This window comes from Lynx rufus, unplaced genomic scaffold (genome assembly GCF_022079265.1).
Source record: "Lynx rufus isolate CCGP_SWC_20201006 ecotype Redwood Valley unplaced genomic scaffold, mLynRuf1.p SCAF_3, whole genome shotgun sequence".
Taxonomy (NCBI): domain Eukaryota; kingdom Metazoa; phylum Chordata; class Mammalia; order Carnivora; family Felidae; genus Lynx; species Lynx rufus.
In genome coordinates, this window is record NW_025814845.1 from 60,449,606 (window position 1) to 60,476,337 (window position 26,732).

Consider the following 26,732-nt stretch of genomic DNA (forward strand, 5'->3'; position numbering starts at 1 on the left):
AATTGCTGAGCCATTTCTTCAACCAGAGACAGTATCAGGAATGAAGATGAATAAAAATTGATCAATAATGTAAAATAGATGATCCAGCCAGAACAGATTGCCTTCTCACTGGCAAGAATGCTGCTCTGTCTGTGGTTCTGCTTTATAAGACAGCCTTCTTGACAGCAGCCCTCAAGTAAGGGAATGATGCAAAAACATCTGTGGATCCCGCCAAGATTTATTGACCTATCATGATTCATTCTTCATCACTCGCTTCCTGATAATAGAAACAAAGTCAGAATGATTGAATGCCTTGAAGGGGTCAGTGTTTGTGGCTCTGGAAATACACACTGGTTTGCTTCCTCATTTATTTCTCATCAGTGGATTTGCTTCAGCAGTTATCCAGCAGCAAGGAGACCATTATTGCATGAAAATGTTCCATGACAGTGACATTCATTCAATTTTCTGAAGCTAAGCATGGGCCCTGGACTTCCTGGATCTTTCTAAAAATGTAAGATAAGCAGCTCACATTTGAATACTGATTAGACATCCCCCAAATTTGGAAAACTCAAACTCATTCATACCTAGCAACAGCAATAGCTAATTTTCCATTCTTCAGGTAAAAAGGCCTGAAAGTATCAAAAGCAATGAAAATTCCCTGAAAATTTCCAAACATTCTTTATACTATTTTATACACTTCAGCATTATCTTCTATCAAACCCTTTCATTAGAACTGCTATGGAGTATCAACACTGAGGTTTGACCTCACCTCTCTGACTCTCTAAAAGTCCAGGTGAAAGGAGTATCTAGTAAATGGGGAGGACCCAAGTATCTTGAGGAAGAGAAAAGGGAGGAGGAAAAGGAAGCAGCTAGATAACCCATAAACTGTAGTTTATCCCTGAAGTAGCTAGCATTGATTATTTCCCCAAGGCAGTTGTAACTAGAAACAGCCCTGCCCATTTCAATCTGTCCTTCTTGGACCAGCATCTTGAATGACGTAGTATTATCCTATTATGCGAACAAAGGCACTGATTTTAATTACATGGAGATTGATGTTTACTGTGAGCTTTTATGAAGAGTAATTATTACATTGAAAAAGATCCAAAGAGTAGCTATTCATCTTTACAAGCTTTGATTTGGGTGTAAATGCATCTGATCTCTAGTGTTTGATAGTGAGAATGAATTTGTGCCTTATGCCACATTTTTTTCGGTTATCAGATTCCTGGTGCATGTGCATTTTTGCCTACCCACAAAAGTTGACTTCAAGGCTTTGTTTAGCTTACTTTCTTCTCAATATATTACTGCTTTTATTGTTCCCTAAGTATGCTTGGGCACATTATCAGAATTTTTGCTTCTATGACTAGACATTGCCTTTCTTAGGGTCAGAAATCCTGTCTTAATCAGTTGGCAGATCTCCCAACAAAACCAATGTTTGGCTTGTAGGAGGCATTTAAGAAAAAGTTGAAGGAAATGAATCTAGCCCAAATAGATGATTTGAGACAAATGAAATAATCTGTTTGTCTGCATCACTCTATCTGAAAAAGAGATGCTTTGATTTACATCACAGGTGTATCCATTTTGAGTATCAGTATATGGGGACAGGAGATTAATTGCTCAGAAGATGATTGTTGTATAAAATTCAAGAAAAAAAATCACCCTCTAGTTCTCAGCTGTGATGTGTCTGCATAAAAGCCCACTCTCCTTGTTTTGCTGATGTTGCAAGTACCTGAGCAATTTGCTATTCCCACCCTTCCTGGATCTATATGGTATTAATGCTTTACAGATTTCTCATTTCCATTGAATCACTGTTCTTCAGATTTAGAATTTAATTAGGAATCAGAGCAAAGGTCAATTAGTGTCTTCCTCTGTGGGCTGAAAGAGAAAGATGGAAGATGATTACATTTTTTGCCTGGTGCCCATTTCTCATTTTATTTTATTTTCTGATTTATTTTTGAGAAAGGGGGAGAGAGAATGAGGGAGGGGTAGAGAGAGAGAGGGGTACAGAGGATCTGAAGTGGACTATGCACTGACAGCAGCAAGCCCAATGTGGGGCTTGAGCTCACAAGAGCCATGAGATCATGAGCTGAGCTGAAGTCACATGTTTAACCAACTGACACACCCACGTGCCCCCAGCCCATTGGTCATTTTAGAGGAGAACTTGAAGCTAACAATGGTATGAGGCCAGGTGTGTGTACCCTTCTGCTGTCCCTGATAGCTGAAGCTACTTCATCAACATTGATTAACATGTTCTGGCATGACTTATTTAGAAATCAGTTTAAATAATTAAACACTTCACTTACGGTGGGGGGGTGTTCTATTCTAGAACATACCCCTCAGCTTTACTTCTGGCCAATGGTCAGGGGACCCTGAAGGATTGCTTTACACCCCCATTGGGATTTGGAGTCTTCATTTAAGGAGTCTCAGCCTGCCTTAAATATGCTTTTATCCTTTGACTCAGTAATTCCCTTTTTGGGAATTTAATAGAATGAAATGGTCAGTGATCCATTTGGGTATTCATGTGTAGGTCATTTATTTTACTATGTTTATAATATCAAAAACCTGGAAATAATCAAAGTGGTTAAGTAGGAGATTGATTAAATAATGATACAACCACACCATGGAATTCTGTGAAGCCACTAAAAATCATTTATTTAAAAATATGGAAAAATGCTTATTATACAATATGAAGTGAAAAATGCAGAATTCAGATGTAGATATACCTAGTTGTATTTTGTAAAACTAAGTAACTAACTAACTATATATATATATTTTTTCCCAGTTAATTCTCTCTGTATTTTCCTGATTTTCAGGTTTAATTTTTCAATAATAACCAAAAGGCAGTGATTCATGTACAGAAAGTGTGGGAACCTTCTAGGAAGCAGAGACTGTACAGGTAAGAAGCAGGGTCACAGTACTGGTGTGGGAGAGGGTCACTCTTACCTGGGGATCTCTGAGAAAAAGTCAAACACTCCATCCAAGTCAAATATACACAGACCTCAATATTGCTTCCAGATGATGAACTGTTAACACTTGGTTGATGTTAAGGGAGAGAGCCAGGTCTGGCTGTGGTGGAGTGGGCAAGACGGGCAAAGCTTGGATCAGGAGGTAGAACAGCCCACTGTCTATGGAGGGACAGATCTTATAAGTGGTGAGGGAGAAGAAATAAGCCCAGCAAGCAGAGCAAGAATAAGATTTCCTGCCAGACTGGCAGAATACAGAAATGGGAAATACAGGGCTGGGTAGTATTTGGAGATCAAGACGCAGCAGAGGGAGCCTTGAAACGTTCAGTCCTCTTTATTAGTCCTCTGCTCAAACTCTCTAGGAGCAACTCAGTTCACTCAAAGTAAAAGCCATAGTCATAAAGTCTAAATTTTAAAAGTGTGCCCTTGGAAATTAGCTTGAGGTATCATATTGCCCTCTTCCTGCATGTTTCTTAGATTTCACAAGTATGACACACTCTTCCAAACCCTCAAAGAACCACACTACTAAACCTGGAAACTTGGAGCTTACAGCAAATTTAACCCAGAAGGGGGGTCACAAGGAGAAACCTTGATAAATATATGCAGGTTGGAAACCAGGTCTGGGAAGCTGTGGGGACTGCAGTGAAACTGAGGATTTGGGTCTGGGGCATAAAATGTCATCATGCCTTCGACATGATGTAATAGCCTTGGTACAGAGGTGGAATCCTCTAGTTCAAACAAAGAGTGTCACCAATGTGTTCAGCTACTCTGAACAAGGAGGTTTAAGTAATAAGACTATGTATTAGAGACTTACTTGCCTGTATTTCATTAATTTGTATCCCCAAGATCTGAAATTATATCACAGTTTTCCTTGCTATTGACTGGTTGGCTGAGTGGATATGCAAGTAATCATTGTGGAAAAGTAGGGTGAGGAGAGAAGGAGATGCGAAAGAGAAGAAAAGAGGGAAAGGCAAATCTCTCAGATAGTGATGTCAGAAGGTGGTTCCTGGAAAGCCCAGGGAACTGGTCAAGATAGTATGTGTCTGTAACCTGAGTTATTTCATCAAAGCAGAGTCAAAAATGCTGCTATTAGAGTTTAGAGTGAACATCCTCATTTTGCACCGAGGCGCCCTTGGTCTAAATCTACCCCAACTCTTCTGAGGTCAAAGACTGAGTCAGTGAGAGAGCTGAGAATAGAAACCCTGTGCATCTGATGCCTGCCTGTGACCTATCTGCTAAGCCACACAGAGCAAGGTGTGTGCACACAAAGCATTTTTTATTATTAGTGATGGGAAACAGGGCTTGCCAAGTTTAGAAACTTCTTTCATACCAGAGGTTCAGCCTTTGCAACTTGAACACGGACACCTACACAAAACATATGTTCCTTTTTCTTCTTGGGAAAAAGGAGTTTTTCAAATAATAAAAGGCTCAAAGATGTTTTCATAGATGTGAATGGTTGTTTTAAACAGCACCTTTTTTCTTATTTAAATGTAAATGAATCTGAAAGGACTGGGATTTTAAATGTCATATGCATTTCTAAATCATCGTCTCCTCTACCTGTCTAAGCCAATCCAACGCTGAAAGTCTGTGTTCAAACCTCATCAAAAACACAAACCAAGGTAACCAAACAGGGTTCTTGGTTTCACCTATCTGTTTTTGCTAGGTCTTGACTTTGAGTCAAGTAAAATAAATGCCTTATACAATGGTTGGCCTGGGTATCACCCAAGCCATATGGTTTCCCAGCAAGTAATGATTTTGTGTATCCACAAACTGTTACTACATAAATACTTCTCCATATGAGTGTGGCAAGGAATAAGAGGGCTTTTTGGGGTAGTACTTGGCATTTTTGATCTTGTGCTGTTCAACACGGTAGCTATGAGACACATGTGGCTATTTAAATTTAAATGCAAATTAATGAAAATTAAATGTAATTTAAAATTCAGGATTTTACTCAATACTAGCCACTTTTTAAGTGCTCAGTAGCCAGCCACATGTGGGTATTGGTGATTTATAAGACAACACTGATGTAGAACTTTTCCATCATTTCAGAAAATTCTACTGGGCAAACATGTATGCCCCTCACAGCATAGCAAGAACACTGCAGTTTGTCTACTGACAAGGCAGTTTAATGACAATCTATTATACTCCTACATTCACTTATTCAGCAAAAATTTATTGAGCACCTACTATATTTCCTGGTTTTGCTTGCCAGTGGACCAAGTAGGTACCTGTGGCTTCAGATTTCAAAGAAGGCCCTGAGATAGAAAATAGAAAGACTGGTGGTGGTGTATGAGGGGAGGGAGTCAATTGTTCCTAGCAATGAGAAGTGAGCTTAGGGGATATGACCTAAGACATCAAAAGTATCTGGTACAAAACTTTGTAACTAACTATAAATATTCTGTCTTTATTTTAACATTTACTGCTATTATGACCTAAAATGTTTTTAGCATCCAATAGTAATGCCATCTAAGTATTCATTTGAATGTGGTACAAATGATAGTGCAAAAAAAAAGCCATGAAAATCAGTGTCTTTGGAATAGAAGTTTGATGTGTTAAAATAAGGCCAGACACTCTAAAACACCAGGCCATTAATTTGGGGGAAAGCATGTTATGATATATTAGAGATAACCTTGAGAAAATATAAAGTAAAAATAGGCAACAGTGGTGGTAGATACATGTGCTGTGAGAATTCATCTCGCCCTGGTTTCCACGTTTTCTGATGAGGAAGTGAGAATGGAATTATGCAAGGCTAAGGGATACAATGACTTTCATGTAGGATGGACCTGAACAACTTTCTTCATCTAGGTACATTTCCAGTGAAGACTTCCTATGTATAGACTGGTACCCTAAGCAATTTCCCAGCTAATCCCAGCCTAGAAGGTTCTGTTCAGTCTGGCACATGGTAATAATAAAAAAATTATGGTTTCCTCCATAATGAAAATGTCACCCTCTTGCTTTGGGTAGAAACCATGTGGCTAGGTGGGATCAACTTCTTCCCTATCTCTAGAGTTGAGTTCTCATTAGTCTTCTCTGGATATGTTATTGGCTCAAGCACAGGCTCATTTCCCAGATCTGAAATTACTGTGGTGTATAACTTCCCGGGCCACAGTAATTTTTTTCAGAGGTGTGAAAATCCAGGCAGTGTGAAGCATATGAATTTGATTTTATGGTTGGAAAGAAAGGAAACCCTTCTTTCCCCCAGTGTAAGTAAGAAAAATTTTGGTCCTAGGAGCTGCTGATAGCCCCCTTGCTACCATGGGAAAGCTAGCCCGACTAAAAAACACTGCAAGAAGGGGGACACAGCCAAAGGAATTGCAGAAAATGGGAAGCAATGGCCCTGAAGATATTACAAACCTGTGGCTCAAACTGACCCTGAAGTTTGCTCTCTACTCTTTCTGGTTATGTGAGTCAATAGATTCTCTTATTCTCTAACTCAGTTTAAATTGTGATTGTGCTAAAAAAGCTTCCTGACTGATGACTTAACATTTAGAAATAAATATTCCTTTCCCTTCTATTCCATCAGTTGTATCTTCTGAGCAATCTGGACTTAAAAACAAAAAGTCATATATGAAGTCAATAGAAGAGTATGTTATTTTTTCATGACCCAAGTCAAATGTTCTGGTCTTTTTCCACTCAAACTTTCCTTTGGTGTAACCTTGTTATTTTATTATGAATCCCTAATCACTGGTGATTCACTTGTAAATTGATTCACATTGCTTATGAAGAAAACATCATCTACTACTCAGTTTAATTACTGAATTCTGATTGCTTACATAAATAAACAACTCTCTGCATGTGACAGTCTGGGCTTTGCTGACCTCAGATTGGTCAGATTCACTTGTGGTCCCAGTGGTGGTCAGTGATGTGCATGTGTAGGAGTTCTGATTGTAATAACGCTCTGGCGCAACAAAGTAATGTTGCACAGTTTCATATTTTACAAAGTACATAATTGCTTCCATTTGTCCTAGATATATATCAAACAATGTTTATTTCAACGCATTCTGCAAATTATCTCCCAATAGAAATGGCTAAAAATATGAATGCATTTGTATTTTATAGTTTACACAAAGAAATTTGTGCAAATGAAATGTATATCAGTTTGGACTCTCTCTGCTGCCAGTGATGAAAGACCCAACTTAAATTAGTTTAACAGAGAAGGGGAATTTATTGGCCTATATACTGAAACATCCAGTGTTTTCAGCTGGGGCAGGATTTGAGGTTCAAGCAGTGCTGTTGGCATTCAGCTTCTCTCTGTCTCCACCTCTGAGCTCTACTTTCTTTCCAGGCTGGGCTCTACACAGTGTCCTCTTGGCAGCTCTGGAGTCCCTCATATCTGTAAGTCCAACAGAAGGGATAGTCTTCTCCCACAAAATCTCAATGGGAAGTTCCAGAATTTATAGTTGTTGGTATTGATTGGTGGGAACCAATTATTGTGACCCAGGGATACATCACACTGATTGGCTTAGAATAAGTCATATTCTCAACCCCTGCATTCAATGGAAGAGGTTGTTCTGTGGAACCACATTCCCCACATAAGGAGAATCCTGTATATTCTTATCTCAGAAAAGGGGGTATGGGTGACAGGAAATGAAACAACTATAAACCATGAGAAAGTGAGGCCTTATACCATTCTTGTGTTTGGTCTCCAGGGAACTTACAGAGGGCTAGCCAAGGCCTTTACCACTTACTGTGTCTTTTCACATTTGGGTGCCTAGAAAGTAACCAAGTTGCCCTTTGGTGGGGCTTCTTTGCTTTTCTTTCTGCCCTATTCCAGTCCCATCTGAGCACTAATTTCTCTGTGAACTCAATTCTTGTCAGCAAAGTTCATTTGTACAAGGAACTGTTAAATGCATTGGCTTTTTAATTTTTTTTTTAAAGCCAATTTCATTAGCCTCACAGTGAATGAATAACAACAATAGCTAGGAAGAGAAGGAATATTCTGCTTGATAGGTTCTGAGGCAGCTAACTTATTTTAATAAATAGAAAATAACTAGCCTAAAAAAGTCTGGAGAGTACATTGGAACCATCCATATGATACATAGACCTTGGTTTTATTCCTGAATGTGGTTGAATTTGTTTTGGTGTATTTAGAGGTTTTAGGATGCTTTGGGATGATCTTTCTTGGGACCAGTGTCCTGAAGAAGGGTTGGGTTCATTTTTAGAGGGTAGTAGATATACAAGGGCATTTCCAAATCTGGAAAGTTAAAATTTCCCACCCAGAAATTTGCTGAGCTTTAATTTGGCTGTTACTCAAACAATCTAAAAATAAGGGCTGCTTTAAATAAAATACCAAAATAAATCACTCAAGAGTTAGCCCCATATCTGTTCTTGTCCAGTAGGCTAATTATATCACCTAATCACGTATTTATTCTCCTTTAAAGCTACCATGGTTGCATTTGTTTTTTGCACCTAACCAATACGTACCCATGCCCCCCCCCTTTTAAGTTATGTAAAGAAGTATACATCCTTCTTTTTGCCTGTTAAGAGAACGTATTTTGTTAATTTATTATTATTTTTTTTTTTTGGCCAAGGGAGATGTTGCTTAGAGTGAATTCAAGGAGTCCCAAAGAAGAAGCTGTAATAATGTGAGGCAACTGGGAAGTGCTGAGAAAAAGTAATGAACTTGGAGCAAAAAACCTGGAGTTTAAATAAGTCCAACCATTACTGTGTTACCTTGGCCAATTTGCCTAACTTCTCTGAACTCCAGTTTCTGAAGAAAACAGAGAATAAGTTAAAGGGGATCTAAAGCAACATAGTAATTTGACCTTCCTTAGAACTGGAAAGAGTCAGGTGGCCTTATAAACATTCTCTAAATACTTAAACCATTGTGGGTAGATGGACTCTATTTAAAATTATAACAATAACACCTTTGATTTATGTAATTCTGCCCTAAAAGGACTTGTCTAAAAAAGGAATAATTTATTCTAAGATATTTAAATGACTAGAATAAGTGACATTTATATCTGCCAGTGTTTTATCATAATGTTATGATGATAAGCATCCTAAGAACTGAATAAAAGCCAAGAACCACTGGGATCATAGGTTCTCATAGGTATGAATCCACATCTAATTTGGATTACATCCAGAATTAATGAGCCTTCTTGCCCAGGCTTAACCAGGAGACAGAGAAAAGAATGCGATGGGCTTGGGGGGAGAAAGTATTCAAACGCCAAGTTGAGATGTTTTGCATTCCAGGTCCCAAACTCAGCATTTTAAAATTAGCTTCTTTATTTTAAAGAAAGGGAGGGTTTTTCTGACTCCATTGTATGGTTCTTGCCCCATCTGTTTCTTAACATTTTTCTTTCATATACTGTTACTCATATGAAAGAAGACAATATTTGAAAAGTATTAGTTTTCTAAAAGATACTTTTTTTTTACCTAATCAGATTTATTGAAATTTTTTTTTAATTTTTTACCTAGTCAGATTTAATCTAAGTCAATCTAAACTTCAAACCCAAATCAAACAAAAAGGAGGAAAAAAAAACCTGAAAAATCTTTCTTTCTTTTAGGCTAGCTTTCCTTTCATTAAAAAAGTAAGTTTTGATTTTGTTGGAAACCTTTCCATATTACTTTTTTGGATATAATTGTCTTGTCTTGATGATTGGGTTAGAATAATAGTTTCAAAGCCTTCTGGAGTGATAACAACCAATGGTGGTTAATTTTGTAGCTCTTCCTTCCTCCTTATTTCCTTCCTTATTCTATATTTTCTTTTTTTTTAAATGACATCACATGTACATAATATTATGTAACTTATTTTGTTTTTAAAGTTAATATAATTTATAACTGCTTTATTGAGATATAATTCACATATCGTGCAATTCATTGGTTTTACTATATTCATCGAGTTGTGCAATCACCAACCACTATCTAATTCCAGAACATTCTTATCACCCGCCCCCTAAGAAACTCTACCCATTAGCTGTCACTCCCCAAACTCCTCTCTCCCCAGGCCCTGGCTACCGCTAATCTACCTTCTATTTCTATGGATTTGCCTATCTTGACAAATTTATTTATGTTCCATACAAATGGAATCATATAATATGTGGCTTTTTGTGTCTGGCTTCTTTCATTCAGGAGAAAGTTTTTAAGGTTCACCCATGTTGTAACATATATCAGTATTTCATTTCTTTTTATTGCCTAATAATATTGTGTTATATGGGTATACCACATTTTATTTGTTCATTTATCAGTATATGGACACTTGGGTTGTTTCTACTTTTAGGCTATTATGTTGCTGTGAATATTCGTGTGCAAGTTTTTGTGGGGACATATGTTTTCAATTCTCTTGGGTTATACCTAGGAATGGAATTACTGAGTCATATGGGAACTCTATACTTTTTGAGGAACTGCCAACCTGTTTTCCAAAGTGGCTATGCCATTTTACATTCTCATCAGCTGTCTACAAGGGTCCAATTTCTCCACGTCCTTGCCAAAACTTATTATCTGTCTTTTTTATTATAGCCATCCTAGTAGGTATAAAGCGGTATCTGATTGTGGTTTTGAGTAAATGTGTTTTGATTTGCAAGCATTTTTCAGAATTTTATGATATTCTTTATGACTAATGGACACAGTTGGCATTTGTTGAATGCCTTTCTAAACAATATCTTATCATATCGGTGTGGTTATTCTCATTCTACAAAGAGACCAAAGTAAGGAAAGTGCTGTTAATGGTTTTAACTACAAGTGGAGACAGTATTTGCACCCAGGGCTGTCTGACACCCATGTGGTTATTATTGTGCAAATTCATTATATGCTGTGGAGACACATTCCAAATCAAGACCTCAAACTCACAGGTGTTGAATTTCTAATTTGGGACACCAAAGCCCAATGACTTAGTTGGTTCACCTGAGAGAATTTAAGGTCTTTGGGAACACCATGTTGGGGTCCTGGTCCTAAATCCCAGAGAAGGATCAGAAGAGCATCAGTTGAGGAGCAATTTGTCTCACTTCTTCTCTCATTGCTCACCCCAGTCAGATTCATCTGAGTCTCTCACTGTTCAGCTGGATGATGTAGCCCTTTGTTCATCAGAGAGACTAAAATTTCTTGTATTGGTGTAAATAATTTCCTGCCTCAAGAGGCAATTGTTTACTTTATCTAGTCAACAGTCCTTTAAAGCCAGAAAATCCTGCATTACGGGAGGAGTAAATCCAATACCCTGGAGAAGGAGAGCCAGAGATCTTTGTAGCCAGAGCTGCCCTCAAGAAACTACCCCTGCTTCTATGACTTCCTCTCTTTCCAATTATCTTGACACATTAACCTTACAAATTCTGTTGCCTGACTATTCCTTTAAAAGAATGAGTCCAGGCTGTATGTTTGCCTTTCAATCTATTATTCTACCTACGTGTATATAATTTTTGTTCAAGTAATGTGGGTACATGACTAAGAGTAATAGTTCCTTGCTTTATCCATTTCACCTTTACCCCATTCTCAAGAGTCAACCACTTATAACAAATATCTGGTAATGCTTTTATGTCTCTATATATGATTTTTCTATCATTGTTTGATTTATCAGTTTTAGACATTATGTAAATTTGCTTCCTGTATAATAAAAGTGATATGAGATATTCATTCAGTGATACTACTCACCACTTTCCTAGTAACTTTAAGAGATATTACTACACCTTAAGTTTTTAATTTCATCAACTATAGGTATTATCCTTCATTGTCCATCTTGTAAGATAAGCATATAAGTGACTCTATCCTTCCATTTACGTTCTTCTCCACTCCTTCCTCTACCTAGCTAACTTCTATACTTTCTCATTTGCATTGTCGAAGTTGATAACAAGTATGGTCTATTCTGTCACCGAAATTTAATCTTCTATATATTGCCTATAGGTTGAGTCTAAAAGCTGAAAAACAATAAAATGTTATCATTGTTTTGGCTATATAAAAATTATGAGTTGATACAGTATTATACTATGATTATATTTTCCCTTGTATAGCTTTTTTCTCCCATTAAGTTTCTAAAACTCCCCTTTTTCTTGAACTATTTATCTTTAGAATAGTCTTGATCATTTCTAGCCTTTACATAATATCACTTGTGGTATTGTGTGTGCCTTTTTCCTGGAGCCTCACCCACCACCACAGGCAAGACCTTCTATCTATCTTGTCCAATTTGAACTGCCTCAAGGCCTGATGCACAGCTGTCATCCTGGGACTTCCCTTCACTTTCTTGATTTGTTCTCATGTTTTACAGGAATAAATCCTCAAGAAATTTTTAAAGAAATGGTGTGTAGGAGGTAGATTTTCTAAGCTGTTGCATATCTGAAAATGGATTTATTCTATAGCACATTTGATTAATAGTTTGAGGGGCATAGAGAATTCCAGCTTCAAAATTATGTTTTTCATTAGAATTTAAAAAATATTATTCCGGGGCGCCTGGGTGGCGCAGTCGGTTAAGCGTCCAACTTCAGCCAGGTCACGATCTCGCGGTCCGTGAGTTCGAGCCCCGCGTCAGGCTCTTGGCTGATGGCTCAGAGCCTGGAGCCTGTTTCCGATTCTGTGTCTCCCTCTCTCTTTGCCCCTCCCCCATTCATGCTCTGTCTCTCTCTGTCCCAAAAATAAATACACGTTGAAAAAAAAATTTTTTTTTAAATAAAAAAAAATAAAAAAAATATTATTCCACTGTTTTCTGGAAACCTATATTGTCATTGAGAAACCCAATGCTATTCTGAGTCAAATTGCTTTGTAGGTAAGCACTTTTGTTTCTAGGTAATATTTTAGGATCTTGTTTTTATTCTTTGTGTTCATAATTAATCTGTATGGGCATAGGTCTTTTGTCATTCATTGTGCTGGGCAGTTTGGGACCTTCTTAATATGGAGACTATGTCCTTCATCTCTACAAAGTTTTCTTATTTATTTGAAAATGTCTTTATTTCTGTTTTTTTTTTTTTTCTGTTCTTTCTTTGAACTCCTATTAATTGACATTGGGTCTTTTGGATTGATCTTATGCAATTTCCTTTTAAAAGAACCTCTATATTTTCTTTAAGATAGACTCTAAAAATTATTTTTTGAAAGTTTCTTTGTTTATTTTGAGAGAGTGTGACCAGGGTAGGGGCAGAGAGAGGGGGAGAGAGAGAATCCCAAACAGGCTCTGTGCTGAAAGCCCTGATGCAGGGCTCAATCCCTTGAACTATGAGAGCATGACCTGAGCCAAAACCAAGAGTGGGTCCATATGTGGAATCTGAGAAATTTAACATATGACCATAGGGGAAGGGAAGTAAAAATAAGATACAAACAGAGAAGGAGGCAAACCACAAGAGACTCTTAAATACAGAGAACAAACTGAGGGTTGATGGGGGGCGGGGAGTGGGGAAAATGAGTGATGGGCATTGAGGAGGGCACTTCTTAGGGTGAACACTGGATGTTGTATGTAAGTGCTGAATCACAGGAACCGACTTTTGAAGTTAAGACTACACTGTATGTTAGCTAACTTGACAATAAAACAAAACACACAAAAAAATAAGAGTGGGTCACTTAGCCGACTGAGCCACCCAGACACCCCTAAAAATTCTTCAAGAGAGCTAGAGAGGGGGACTTTTCTGAAAACACACTTAAAAATTAATATCTCTGTTTCTTCTCTAGTTTTATTAAGATATAATCGATATACATAACTATAAGTTTAAGGTGTATAGCATAATAGTTTGACTTACATATATTGTGCAATGATTACCACTATAAGTTTAGTCTCTATCATCTCATACAATAAAAAGGGAAAGCAATAATTTTTTTTTTTTTGATGAGGACTCTTAGGGCTTACTCTCTTAACCACTTTCATATATATCACACAGCAGCGTTAGCTATAGTCATCATGCTGTATATTATATCCTTAGTACTTATTTATCTTAAAACGGGAAGTTTGTACCTTTTGACTACCTTTTTCCTGTTCCTCCACCCCTCACCCTCCACCTCTGGTAACTACAAGCCTTAACTCTCTCTTTCTCTCTCTTTTTTTTTAGTTCCACATACAAGTGGAACCATACAGTATTTCTCTTTCTCTGACTTATTTCACTTAGTATAATGCCCTCAAGGTCCATCCGTGTTGTCACAAATGGCAGGATTTCCTTGTTTTTCTATGGCAGGATAATATTCCATTGTATGTGTATACCACAACTTCTTTATCCATTTATTCATCAGTGGACAGTTAGGTGGTTTCTACGTCTTGGCTATTGTAAATAATGCTGCTATAAACATGGGAATGCTTCTGTTTCTGGCCCCAAAGCTAAATGCCACCATTTGTTGTACCTGGTATGTCTGTGTGTTGTGCTTCTCTTGTATTTTCAGATTGTTTTTCTTCTTATTTGTATTCCCTGCCCCATCCCCAGTACTTACATGTACACACACACTCCCTCCCTCTCTCTCTGTAGACTGAGGCTTCTTCCTTCTTCCTTCATCAGTAAACACCTCACTGTCAGATCTCAGCCTTCCAGAAATTGGTCTATTCTACTGTTCACCAATGGAGTCCTTCTTCTTTTTTGTATTAAAATTATTTTTATATTCTGTTTCTCTTATTTTAATAGCATCTCAAGAGAAAGAGGAGATAGATATATATGATTGTTTAACCAAACTGATTCCTTAATAAATCAAGCTCTTCATCAGAACCTGCCTGCCTTTGCTTTTTCCAGATCCTTGTTACTCATTATTATTAACTCCGCTTTCTTTGGATTGCCTGATTTTCCTCTGTATGATCCATTATCTTGACTCAGTTGCTCAGGTTTGCCATTATTCTTTTTGGTAGGGGGAAATTCCTTGTCAGACTATAAAATGGGTCTGAAAATCACTGTTCAGTGTTTGTGATTAGTGATTATTATACTGAGAACTATAACCCAAGTGTAGAAAGATTATTTCCTATATCCTCTCAGAGAAATGAAAGTGGTAGAACAATTAGCTGTGTGTTTGCGGTGGGGTCCAGGAGAATGAGAAAGGAATGGGAGGGAGAAGTCATGATTTTCATAAAATAAAGCGTCTAGAAGGTTGCTAAAGAAGAGCAACCAACTTTTCTCCATCCTCATAAAGATAGCCAAGAAGAAGTAGTCTTCAGTTGCAATATGATCAGTTTTTAGAAAAACTAGAAAACATTTGAGTGAGAAAGAATTCCTATAGGAAATCGTATACTTTTATTTCCTTAGTTATCCTAAAAAAATAAGACAGGAACTCATTTTATTTTCTGCAAGTATTTAAATGTGATCCAAATTAGAAGCAGAAGTATGGACTAGAAGACCTATCTAGCTCCTTCTCCTAGGATGATGACGGGAAATAACAGTAATGGTAATCAGTATTGTTTATTGAGTACTGGCAGCATGCCAGCTTCTGGGCTAAGCACTTTACATGCCAATCTTACTTAATTCCTGCAACAGGCCTGTGAAGTAAGAAATATTAACATTTCTACTTCACAGATAGAGAAACCCATTGTCCCAAATCCCTAAAGTAATGGATTCAGATCTGAGTCTGTTTGACCACAAGCTGCTTGCTTTCAATTGCCACATGAATTTGCCTCTTCTAGGATGCCATAATTTACATTTTCAAAAACAATGCCTTTACCTGGGACGACTATGCTCTCATAGTTCTAAGTAATATTTATAATTGTTGTTTTTAGGTGATTTGTTCTTTGCCCTGCATTTTATCATCAAATCAGAGTGAGATGATGCCTCTCTATTTCTAAAATTTGAACTAGTTTTCTATTGTCATAAAAATGTGCCATCTCCAAGCTGTCTTTCAAAGTCAGATGACTTTTCAATAGTCATACAGAACACTCTTAGAACTCCATATCTAGTGTGAAGCTTAGCTACTATCCTGAATGGAAGGTTTCAGGAAATGGTTTTCTTGCCCAACCCCAATGTCAACTCTTAACAGCCTTGTGGGGTGCTGGAAGATCCTAACCAGAGCAGGTGAGCGTTTATTCCTCATAAGGACACTCACTCTTCACAATAGTCTTTTAAAAATGTGGCTGCTTCCACTCTGGAAAACAGTATGGAGGTTCCTCAAAAAATTAAAAATAAACTACCCTATGACCCAGCAATTGCACTAATAGGTATTTATCCAAGTGATACAGGTATGCTGTTTTGAAGGGGCACATCACCCCAATGTTTATAGCAGCACTATCAACAATAGCCAAAGTATGGAAAGAGCCCAAATGTCCATCGATGGATGAATGGATAAAGAAGATGTGGTATATATACAATAGAGTATTACTCGGCAATCAAAAAGAATGAAATCTTGCCACTTTCAACTATGTGGATGGAACTAGAGGGTATTATGCTAAGTGAAATTAGTCATAGAAAGACAAATATCATATGACTTCACTCATATGAGGACTTTAAGACACAGAACAGATGAACACAAGGGAAGGGAAGCCAACATAATATAAAAACAGGGAGGGGGACAAAACAGAAGAGACTCATAAATATGGAGAACAAACAGAGGGTTACTGGAGGGGTTGTGGGAGGGGGGATGGGCTAAATGGGTAAGGGGCATTAAGGAATCTTCTCCTGAAATCACTGTTGCACTATATGCTAACTAACTTGGATGGAAATGAAAAAATAAAATAAAATTTAAAAAGTGGCTGCTTCATATAGGGTAAAAAAAAATGCTGGGTAAAGAACAACTTTCATCCCATGGAATCTTTAGATAATTTCAATTTTACTTTACAATCCTCAGCTACATGTTTATTTTTCCTCTTGTTGGCTTTATTGTTCATTAAAGAGTTGTTTGTTCTTTTCCTGTTTATGCTTCTGAGTGAACTGAAAGGTGCCTATTTATTTTTAACCTACTTAAAAGGCACAAGAGCAATAGGAAAAGAAAGGCAGTAAGGAAAGAAGGAAGGCAGGAAGGATGAAGGAAAAAAGAAAGGCCTTTTACCACTGAGGTGAAGGGAAATCCAGTTGCGGCACATCCCTATTATGTCGCAAAGGGTTAATTATACCCTAAATTAAATTCTGACAACGAATACATAATTCATACACTTGCAGTTAGCCTACAAGGTGACTGTTGTTACAAAGGAATTCTTAAGTTCTTTCAAGCATTTATATCTGTGTTATAGTTGTTGTTGTTGTTGTTTTTCCTTTTTAGTATTTATGCTGGGGTGACCAAGTAAGAATCCTCCAGCGGCTGCTGGCTAACATGTCACTGCAACAAAATCAAGTAACAATTTTTGTCTATGATCATGCTTTTCCATTCACTTTTCTGTCTATAATTATTGACCACCTCCTTCATCCAGCAGAGGTGATGATGTTAGTCACACAGTAGCTCAGGAAACACGTTGCTCTTAACTTTACTTTATTTCGCTATAAAGAACACACCACTGATAGGTTCTATGATGTCATTGTCACATTCTGGACCTTAGGCTGTTAGGTTGCTCTGCACTAGAAAATAGGATGAAACTGATAGGCTCCTATACAAAATAAATAAATAAATAAAAGTTACTCTGTCTATATACAGTCTAAAGTGACGTAAGTGCATTTTGGAAAAAGTACAAAAGCCTAGAAAGTTTGTTGATTGAAATTCAGCATAGCAGATACCAAAACAGATTTTAAAGTATAGAAATTTGCCAAGTGTAACGTATAGAAAAAAGACAAATTTATGTAACAGGAAAAGAACCCAGCATGTATAAAATTTTAATAAATGAAAAATCAATCAAAAAGGACAAGATTAGGGGTGCCTGGCTGGCTCAGTCAGTAGGTCATGCAGCTCTTGATCTCAGGGTTGTGAGTTTGAGCACCACATTAAAGGCAGAGGTTACTTAAAAGAAAGAAAAAAGGGTAAGATTGTTCATTAAACAGTCTAGGGAGACATGTTTTGAAAAACAATCAGTTTAGATTTTCACCTTACTTACATGATAGATGAAAACTTATTCCAAATGGACTAAATATAAACCATTAATAAGTAGGGAGAAATTATAAGTGACTGGTCTCAGGAAGGGAATATTTTCTCTTGGTATTACAGCAAAGATAAAAATTATAAACTCTCATCATTTGACTATCTAACAATGTTAAAATTCTGTACATCAAAAACTTAGTTATGAAAAAGGGATAATATCTTTTATATATGATATGTATAAAATATAACTTTACATAATAATACAACTTAAACAAACAGACAAAAACAGCACAAAGACCCCAATAGGAAAAGTGGGCAAAGAACACGAATAATCAATTCACAAAGGAGGAAATTTCAGAGCCTAATAAATATAAATAAATATTCAATTGCATCTGTAATCAAAGAAATGCAACTAAAATAATGAAATGTCTTTTTTTTTCTTCTATCAAATTAGCAAAGTTTCTATATTGGTTGGGCCCTGTGGGAAGCATATGCCGAGGTGGAGTTAGGAATACAAAGGTTTGTTTGGGAGTAGGGCATCTGAAAGATAAAAGTGGGAGTTTGGGAGTAGAGCATCTGAAAGATAAAAGTGGGAGGAAGCAGGGTCTGACATTCATGTAGTCTGAATATTCCATCACACTACATGACAATCTATCAAGAAAAACAAGCAATTAGTGCTAATAACATTCAAATGTAAATCCATGTATTCCTCACAATAGCAATATAAGGTGTGTGCTTTCTTTGTCCTTATATTAGAGATGAGGAAACTAAGGCACAGAGAGGGTAAGTAAAATGTCCAAGACAAAGTTGGAACTTGAACTCAGGCAACACTGGCTCCAGCATCTTTGGTCTTCAGTCTTATATTATGCTGCCTTTTAAGTATATAGAATATGCAATATCGAGCAGTTTTTAAAATGATGTTAAGAAGGAATTTTAATCATGTGAGAAAATGCTTATGATGTAATAAAATTATTTGGAAGGGGCCAAATTCAAAGTTATATAATGAAATTTCAATTAACTCTAACATGCATAAAGTAGTGAATGACAATAGAGAAAGTTATTAATAGGGACTGTTTAGTGAGAGGTTAGGTGTAGGGTAACCAGCTCATCCTGTCTTGCCCTGAATTTTCCTGTTTTTTTTTTCCCCATGTTCTGGGAATTTCATGAATTCTTGGACAAACTGGGATGACTAATCAACACTAATGATTTTAATTATCTATTTATATGATTTAGGTCCTTGCCTCAAATTCACTAAAATGAACATCTATTAACTGGCTATTCAGGAAAACAACAACAACAATAAGAAGCTCTTGGGAGAAGAAGAGGAACATGTTTGATGTATTTTGGTTGAGGAGAGATCAGGAATAGGGGAGAAGCATCCATTATTATGATCAAAGAGATTGAGCAGGTAGCAGGAAATGTTAGTTTATTTTCGTATTCATTTAACCCAGTGCTAGGCCCTGGGAATACAGAAATGAAGATGAGTGACAAGTTACTTGCTCTCAGGAGTTAACATTCTAGTAGGTTAAGGCATTCAATAAACAAATGACGATACTCATATGTTGTGGTGAATGTTATGCAGGAAAAACTAGGGTGATGCAGTAGAGAGTAATAGGATGGGGATACTCTAAGAGAGGAGGCCTAGAGAAACCTCTGTGGATTGGTGACATTTGATTTGGGACTGAAAAAGAAGTGGCATTATAAACATCATTAATGCAAGTATAAAACCGAATCATAGGAAAGAAAAGATTTCTAGCAACTAATTACTTCCTTGACCTGGGGTTGAGACTTATCTCTGGAGATAGAATTCCTTGGCACCATGCTCCCAGTTCACATGAATGTTAACTAAAAGAGTATGTGAGAAATTGGGAAGGTTTGCAAAAATGGAGTTTTTAAGGGGAAAATGCATGAAATACCAGTTATCAGACACTTTTTCCTTAATATATTCTGAAGCAGTAGCAAAACACCTTGAATCTATAATTTCCCACCAAAATAAGGGCTTTTAATAGTTAGACTATTGCCTGTGTTTAAGTGATCTCATTTAAGCACAATACTGCTTAGAAAGAGTACAAATTTTGAATGAAGAAAATCTAGCAGGGGGCAGTCCAGGATGGTAGTGTAGGAAGATTCTGAATTCACTTCCTCCCGTAGACACACAAAATCTACAGCTACATATGGAACAATTTCTTCTGAAAAAGAAATGAAAACTAGATAAACTGCTTCTCCACAACAAAGGATAAAAGGAAGGACCACATCAAGATGGTTAGAAGAGGCAGAGACCCAGTCTGGCCAAAACCCCACCCTGGGTATGGTAATTCACAATCGGGAGGGATCCACAAGTCTGGAACTTATCCTGGAGGGACAAGGGTTTTGTGTCCCACATTAGGCACCTTGGGATCTAGGCCAGAAAGATGAGTCCCCAGAATATATCACTTAGTAAAGCAAGGGACTTACTTCTAGGGGACCCAATGGGTTGTAGGGAACTAAGATTCCCCTTTTATTTATTTGTTTGTTTATTTATTTATTTATTTTTATTTTTATTTTTTTTAGTTTTTTAAATTTACATCCAAATTAGTTAGCATATAGTGCAACAATGATTTCAGGAGTAGATTCCTTAGTGCCCCTTACCCATTTAGCCCATCCCCCCTCCCACAACCCCTCCAGCAACCCTCTGTTTGTTCTCCATATTTATGAGTCTCTTCTGTTTTGTCCCCCTCCCTGTTTTTATATTATTTTTGTTTCCCTTCCCTTATGTTCATCTGTTTTGTCTCTTAAAGTCCTCCTATGAGTGAAGTCATATGATTTTTGTCTTTCTCTGACAGACTAATTTCACTTAGCATAATACCCTCTAGTTCCATCCACGTAGTTGCAAATGGCAAGATTTCAATCTTTTTGATTGCAGAGTAATACTCCATTGTATATATACCACATCTTCTTTATCCATTCCTCCATCCATGGACATTTGGGCTCTTTCCATACTTTGGCTATTGTTGATAGTGCTGCTATAAACATGGGGGTGCATGGGTCCCTTCTAAACAGCACACCTGTATCAATGGATACATGCCTATTAGTGCAATTGCTGGGTTGTAGGGTAGTTCCATTTTTAGTTTTTTGAGAAACCTCCATACTGTTTTCCAGAGTGGCTGCACCAGCTTGCACTGCCACCAACAATGCAAAAGAGATCCTCTATCTCTGCATCTTCGCCAACATCACTTGTTGCCTGAGTTGTTAATGTTAGCCATTCTGACAGGTGTGAGGTGGTATCTCATTGTGGTTTTGATTTGTATTTCCCTGATGAGTGATGTTGAGCATTTTTTCATGTGTCAGTTAGCCATCTGGATGTCTTCTTTGGAGAAGTGTCTATTCATGTCTTTTGCCCATTTCTTCACTGGATTACTTGTTTTTTGGGTGTTGAGTTTGATAAGTTCTTTATAGATTTTGGATACTAACTAACCCTTTATCTGATATGTCGTTTGCAAATATCTTCTCCCATTCTGTCAGTTGCCTTTTAGTTTTGCCTATTGTTTCCTCCTCTGTGCAGAAGAGTTTTATTTTGATGAGGTCCCAGTAGTTCATTTTTGCTTTTGTTTCCCTTGCTTCTGGAGACGTGTTGAGGAAGAAGTTGCTGTGGCCAAGATCAAAGAGGTTTTTGCCTGCTTTCTCCTCGAGGATTTTGATGGCATTTAGGTCTTTCATCCATTTTGAGTTTATTTTTGTGTATGGTGTAAGATAGTGGTCCAGGTTCATTCTTCTGCATGTTGCTGTCCAGTCTTCCTAGCACCACTTGCTGAAGAGACTGTCTTTATTCCATTGGATGTTCTTTCCTGCTTTGTCAAAGATTAGCTGGCCATACGTTTGTGGGTCCATTTCTGGGTTCTCTATTCTGTTCCATTGATCTGAGTGTCTGTTCTTGTACAGACACTTGTACCATACTGTCTTGATGATTACAGCTTTGTAATACAGCTTGAAGTCCGGGATTGTGATGCCTCCTGCTTTGGTTTTCTTTTTCAAGATTTCTTTGGCTATTTGGGGTCTTTTCTGGTTCCATACAAATTTTAGGATTATTTGTTCTAGCTTTGTGAAGAATGCTGGTGTTATTTTGATAGGGATTGCATTGAATATGTAGATTGTTTTGGGTAGTATCGACATTTTAACAATATTTTTTCTTCCTATCCAGGAGCATGGGATCTTTTTCCATTTTTTTTGTGTCTTCTTCAATTTCTTTCATATGCTTTCGATAGTTTTCAGTGTATAGATTTTTCACACTTTGGTTATATTTATTCCTAGGTATTTTATGTTTTTTTTTTTTTTGTGCAACTGTAAATGGGATCAATTCCTTGATTTCTCTTTCTGTCACTTCATTGTTGGTGTACAGGAATGCAACTGATTTCTGTGCACTGATTTTATATCCTGCAACTTTGCTGAATTTTTTATATCCTGCAACTTTGCTGAATTCATGAATCAATTCTAGAATTTTTTTGGTGGAATATTTTGTGTTTTCCATTCAGAGTATCATGTCATCTGTGAAGTGTGAAAGTTTGACCTCCTCCTGGCCTATTTGGATGCCTTTTATTTCTTTGTGTTGTCTGATTGCAGAGGCTAAGACTTCCAATACCAGGTTGAATAACAGTGGCAAGAGTGGACATCCCTGTCTTGTTCCTGACCTTAGGGGGAAAGCTCTCTGTTTTTCCCTATTGAGGATGATATTAGCATTGGGTCGTTCATTTATGACTTTTATGATCTTAAGGTATGCTCCTTCTATCCCTACTTTCTTGAGGGTTTTTATCAAGAAAGGATGCTGTATTTTGTCTAATGCTTTCTCTGCATCTATTGAGAGAATCATATGGTTCTTGTCCTTTCTTTTATTGATGTGATGAATCACATTAATTGTTTTGCAGATATTGAACCAGCCCTGCATCCTAGGTATAAATCCCACTTTGTCATGGTGAATACTTTTTTTAATGTATTGTTGGAGCCATTTGGCTAATATCTTGTTGAGGATTAAGATTCCCCTTTTAAAGGGCTCACATGCAGGCTCACTCTGGAGGTTGGAACTTAGCTCAAAAGCAGCAGTTTGAAAGTGACTAGACTACATGTGAAGGACGTTCATTTGCTAATCTCAAAGCATCAACTTGATGGGATTCTCCAGAGATGGAGGAACCAATGGATGCCATTTTTTGTACTCTCTCTCTACCCTACTAGCACAGGTGAATGCAGGTGGATATGGCATTCTCCCACTGCCTTGCTAAGGCCACAGGGGCCGACAAGCACAAACAGCTGCAGCATTCTCCAAAGCAGTGAGTATGTGCAGACAAGGCACCCTGCTATAGTATCACTGAAGCCAGTGGGCATATGCAATCAAGGCATTTTCCCACTGCCTTGCTGAAGTCGGTGAGAGTGCCCCACTTTCTGTTTCTAGCTGCCCTGCTAAAGCTGTATGTGTGTGTGACACAGACTGGAAACACCCCTTAATTTCCCAGCCTTTATGGCTAGGGAGCTTGTGTTTCTGGGCTCCACAGGACTAGAAACACAGCTCTTGGCAGGGTATCACCCTAAGGCACTGGACACATAGTAGATTGAAACACACCCTTGGTCTTTCTATGAGAAAGGTCTATTTACTTGTCTTGGAACTTTAGCCTGAGGGAAAACTTTAGATTTGCCACATATCTAGGCTCTGGAGGTGCTTTCAGGGAATGTAAGCAGGGAGACACCATCCTGTCTACTCCTTTGGCTTCACTACAGCTCAACAATACTTCCCAGAAAGAAGTTTACATATTCATTTGGAGCCCTGATTTTTGCAACTGTTGCCCAGGGGACACCTCCAGATTTCCTGGGCTGGAGATCAGCAGGGTTTATAATTGCAGACCCAGAGGACTATGTGTATTTGTGTATTTGAAAAGCTGCTGCCTGAACATCTGGCTTCCAATCAACCTGAAACTAGGTGCTAAACAAAATCCCTCCCCTTGGAATATTGACATGTCTTGGCACACCCTCAACAATAGGGACTTATCAAGAATCAATCAACTTGCTGAGATAATCACAAAGATTTGACAGACAACCAAGAACTAGGACAAAGTTGAATAAGTTACACCACTTACAGAAGGCATTCCTTCAGCACTGGGAGAAGTAACTGTTTTTGCCTAATATGTAGGAACAAACCCAGAGAGTCAGGCAAAATGAAGAAACAGAGGAGATGTTCCAAATGAAGAATAAGATAAAACCACAGGAAAAAATCTCAATGAAATCGAGATAAGTAATCTACTTGATAAGGAATTTAAAATAATGGTCATATAGATACTCACTAAATTCAGGAGAAGAATGATGAACACAGAGAGAAATTCAAGAAAGTCATTAAAAAAAATGAGAAAGTACTGATAGAAGTCACAGAACTGAAGAATACAATAACTGAGCTTAACCGCAGACTGGATGAAGCAGAGTAGACCAATGATCTAGAAGATGCTCACCCAGAGCAGAAAAAAAAAAAAAAAGAAAAGAAAAAGAAAAAAGCATTTTAAAAAGTGAAGATAGGTTAAAGGATTTGTGAGACAAAATTAAGCAGAATAACATTCGTAGAAGAAAAAGAGAAAGAAGGGGGCAGACAACTTATTTGAAGAAATAATGGCTGAAAAGTTCTGTAAACTAGAGAAAGAAAAAGACAGGCAAATCTAGGAAGCTGAAAGCCTTGCAAGCAAGATGAATCCTAAGAGATCCACACCAATATACATTATAATTAAAATATCAAAAGTTAAAGATAAAGAAGAGTCAAAAACAGTGGGAGAAAAGAATAACTTATTACATTCAAAGTAAGCTTTACAAAACTATCAGCAGATTTTTCGCAGGAAATTTGCAGGCCAGAAGGGAGGGGCATGATATATTCAAAGTGGTAAAAGAAAAACTTCCAACATTACAAGAAATGCTAAACGGACTTATTTAAGCTGAAAAAATGTGAGAAAACATATGAAAGTAAAAATATTACTGGTATAGGGAATATGTAGTAAAGATTATGGAGTAATATTTATAAAGCTAACATGAAGGCCAAAAGACAAGAGTAATAAAACGAACTTAAACTACAACCATAAGTTCAGAATACATAAAATAAAAAGATGTAAAATGTGACAGCAAAAACAAAACATGAGGTGTGGGAGTAAAAATATAGAGTTTTGGAACAAATTCAAATTTAAGTTGCTTTCAACTTAAAATGGACTGTTATATACATAGGATGCTATATGTGAGCCTCATGGTAGTAACAAAATAAAAACCTTTACACAAGAGAAAATAAGAGAGGAATCTAAATAAGACACTAAAGAAAATAATCAAAGTACAAGAGAAGAGAGAAAGAGAAAAAGAAAGGAACAGAGAGGAACTGCAATAGCAGCCAGAAAATAATGAACAAAATAGCAATAAAAACATACTTAGCAATAATTACTTCAAATATACATGGGCTAAGTTTTCCAATCAACACACAGAGTGGCTGAATGGATTAACAACAACAACAGCAGCAACAACAAAAACCAAAACAACAACAAAAAAACCAGGACTCATTTATATGCTGCCTACAAGAGACTCACTTCAGATGTAATACACAGACAGATTGAAAGGGAAGGGATGGAAAAAGAAATTCCACACAAATGAAATGAAAAGAAAGCTATCACATGTGTAGCTATACTCATATCAGACAAAACAGGCTTTAAAACAATGACTAATAAAAGACAATGAAGGGCATTACATAATGATAAATGGGTCAATCCAACAAAAAGATATAACATTTGTAAATATATGTGCACTCAACATGAGAGCACCAAAATAAAGCAAATATTAATATGCATGGAGGGAGAAATTGATAGTAATGCAATAATAATAGGGGACTTTAACACCCCACTTACATCAATGGCTAGATCATCCAGATACAAAATCAATAACAAAATATTGTCCTTAAATGACACGTAGACCAAATAGACTTAGTAGGTATGTACAGAACATTCCATCCAAAATCAGCAGAGTACACGTTCTTTCAAATGCATTGGAAACATTCTCCAGGATAGATCACATGTTAGGCCACAAAACAAGTCCCAATAAATTTAAGAAGACTGAAATCATATCAAGCATCTTTTCTGATCATAATGATATGAAACTTGAAATTAGTTATAAGAAAAAAACTGAAAAAAGTGCAAGTATGTGGAGATTAAACAACATGATACTGAACAACCAATGGGTTGTTGACCAATGAATCAATGAAAAATCAAGAGAGAAATAGAAAAATTACCTAGAACAAATGAAAATGGAAATAAATACAAAAGTCCATGGGATGTGGCAAAAGTGGTTATAAGAGAGAAGTTTATCACAATAGAGTTCTACATGAAGAAACAAGAAAAATCTCAAATAAACATTCTAAAGGATTTATACCTAAAGGAACTACAAAAAGAGGAACAAATGAAATGAAAAATTAGTAGAATGAAGGAAAAATAAAGATCAGAGTGGAAATAAATGAGATAGAGGCTAAAAAGACAATAGAAAAGATCGATGAAATTAAGAACTGGTTCTTTGGAAAGGTAAACAAAATTGACAAACCTTTTGTGAGACTCACTAAGAAAAAAAAAGAAGACTCAAATCAGAAATGTAAGAGAAAAAGTTATAACTGATACCACAGAAATACAAAGGATCATAAGAGACTAGTGTGGATAATTATCCAAATAGGCCTATACACCAACAAATTGGACAATGTAGAAGAAATAGATAAATTTTTAGAATCCTACAGTCTTCTAAGACTGAATCAGAAAGAATAGACCATTTACTACTATGGAGACAGAGTCAGTAAACAGCCTCCTAACAAACAGAAGTCTAAGATCATGTGGCTTCACTAGTGAACTCTAACACTCAAAGAAGATTTACTACTTATCCTTCCCAAACACTTCCAAACTCATTTTATGAGGCCAGCACTACCTTGATACTAAAGCCAGACAAGGATTCCACAAAAAAAGA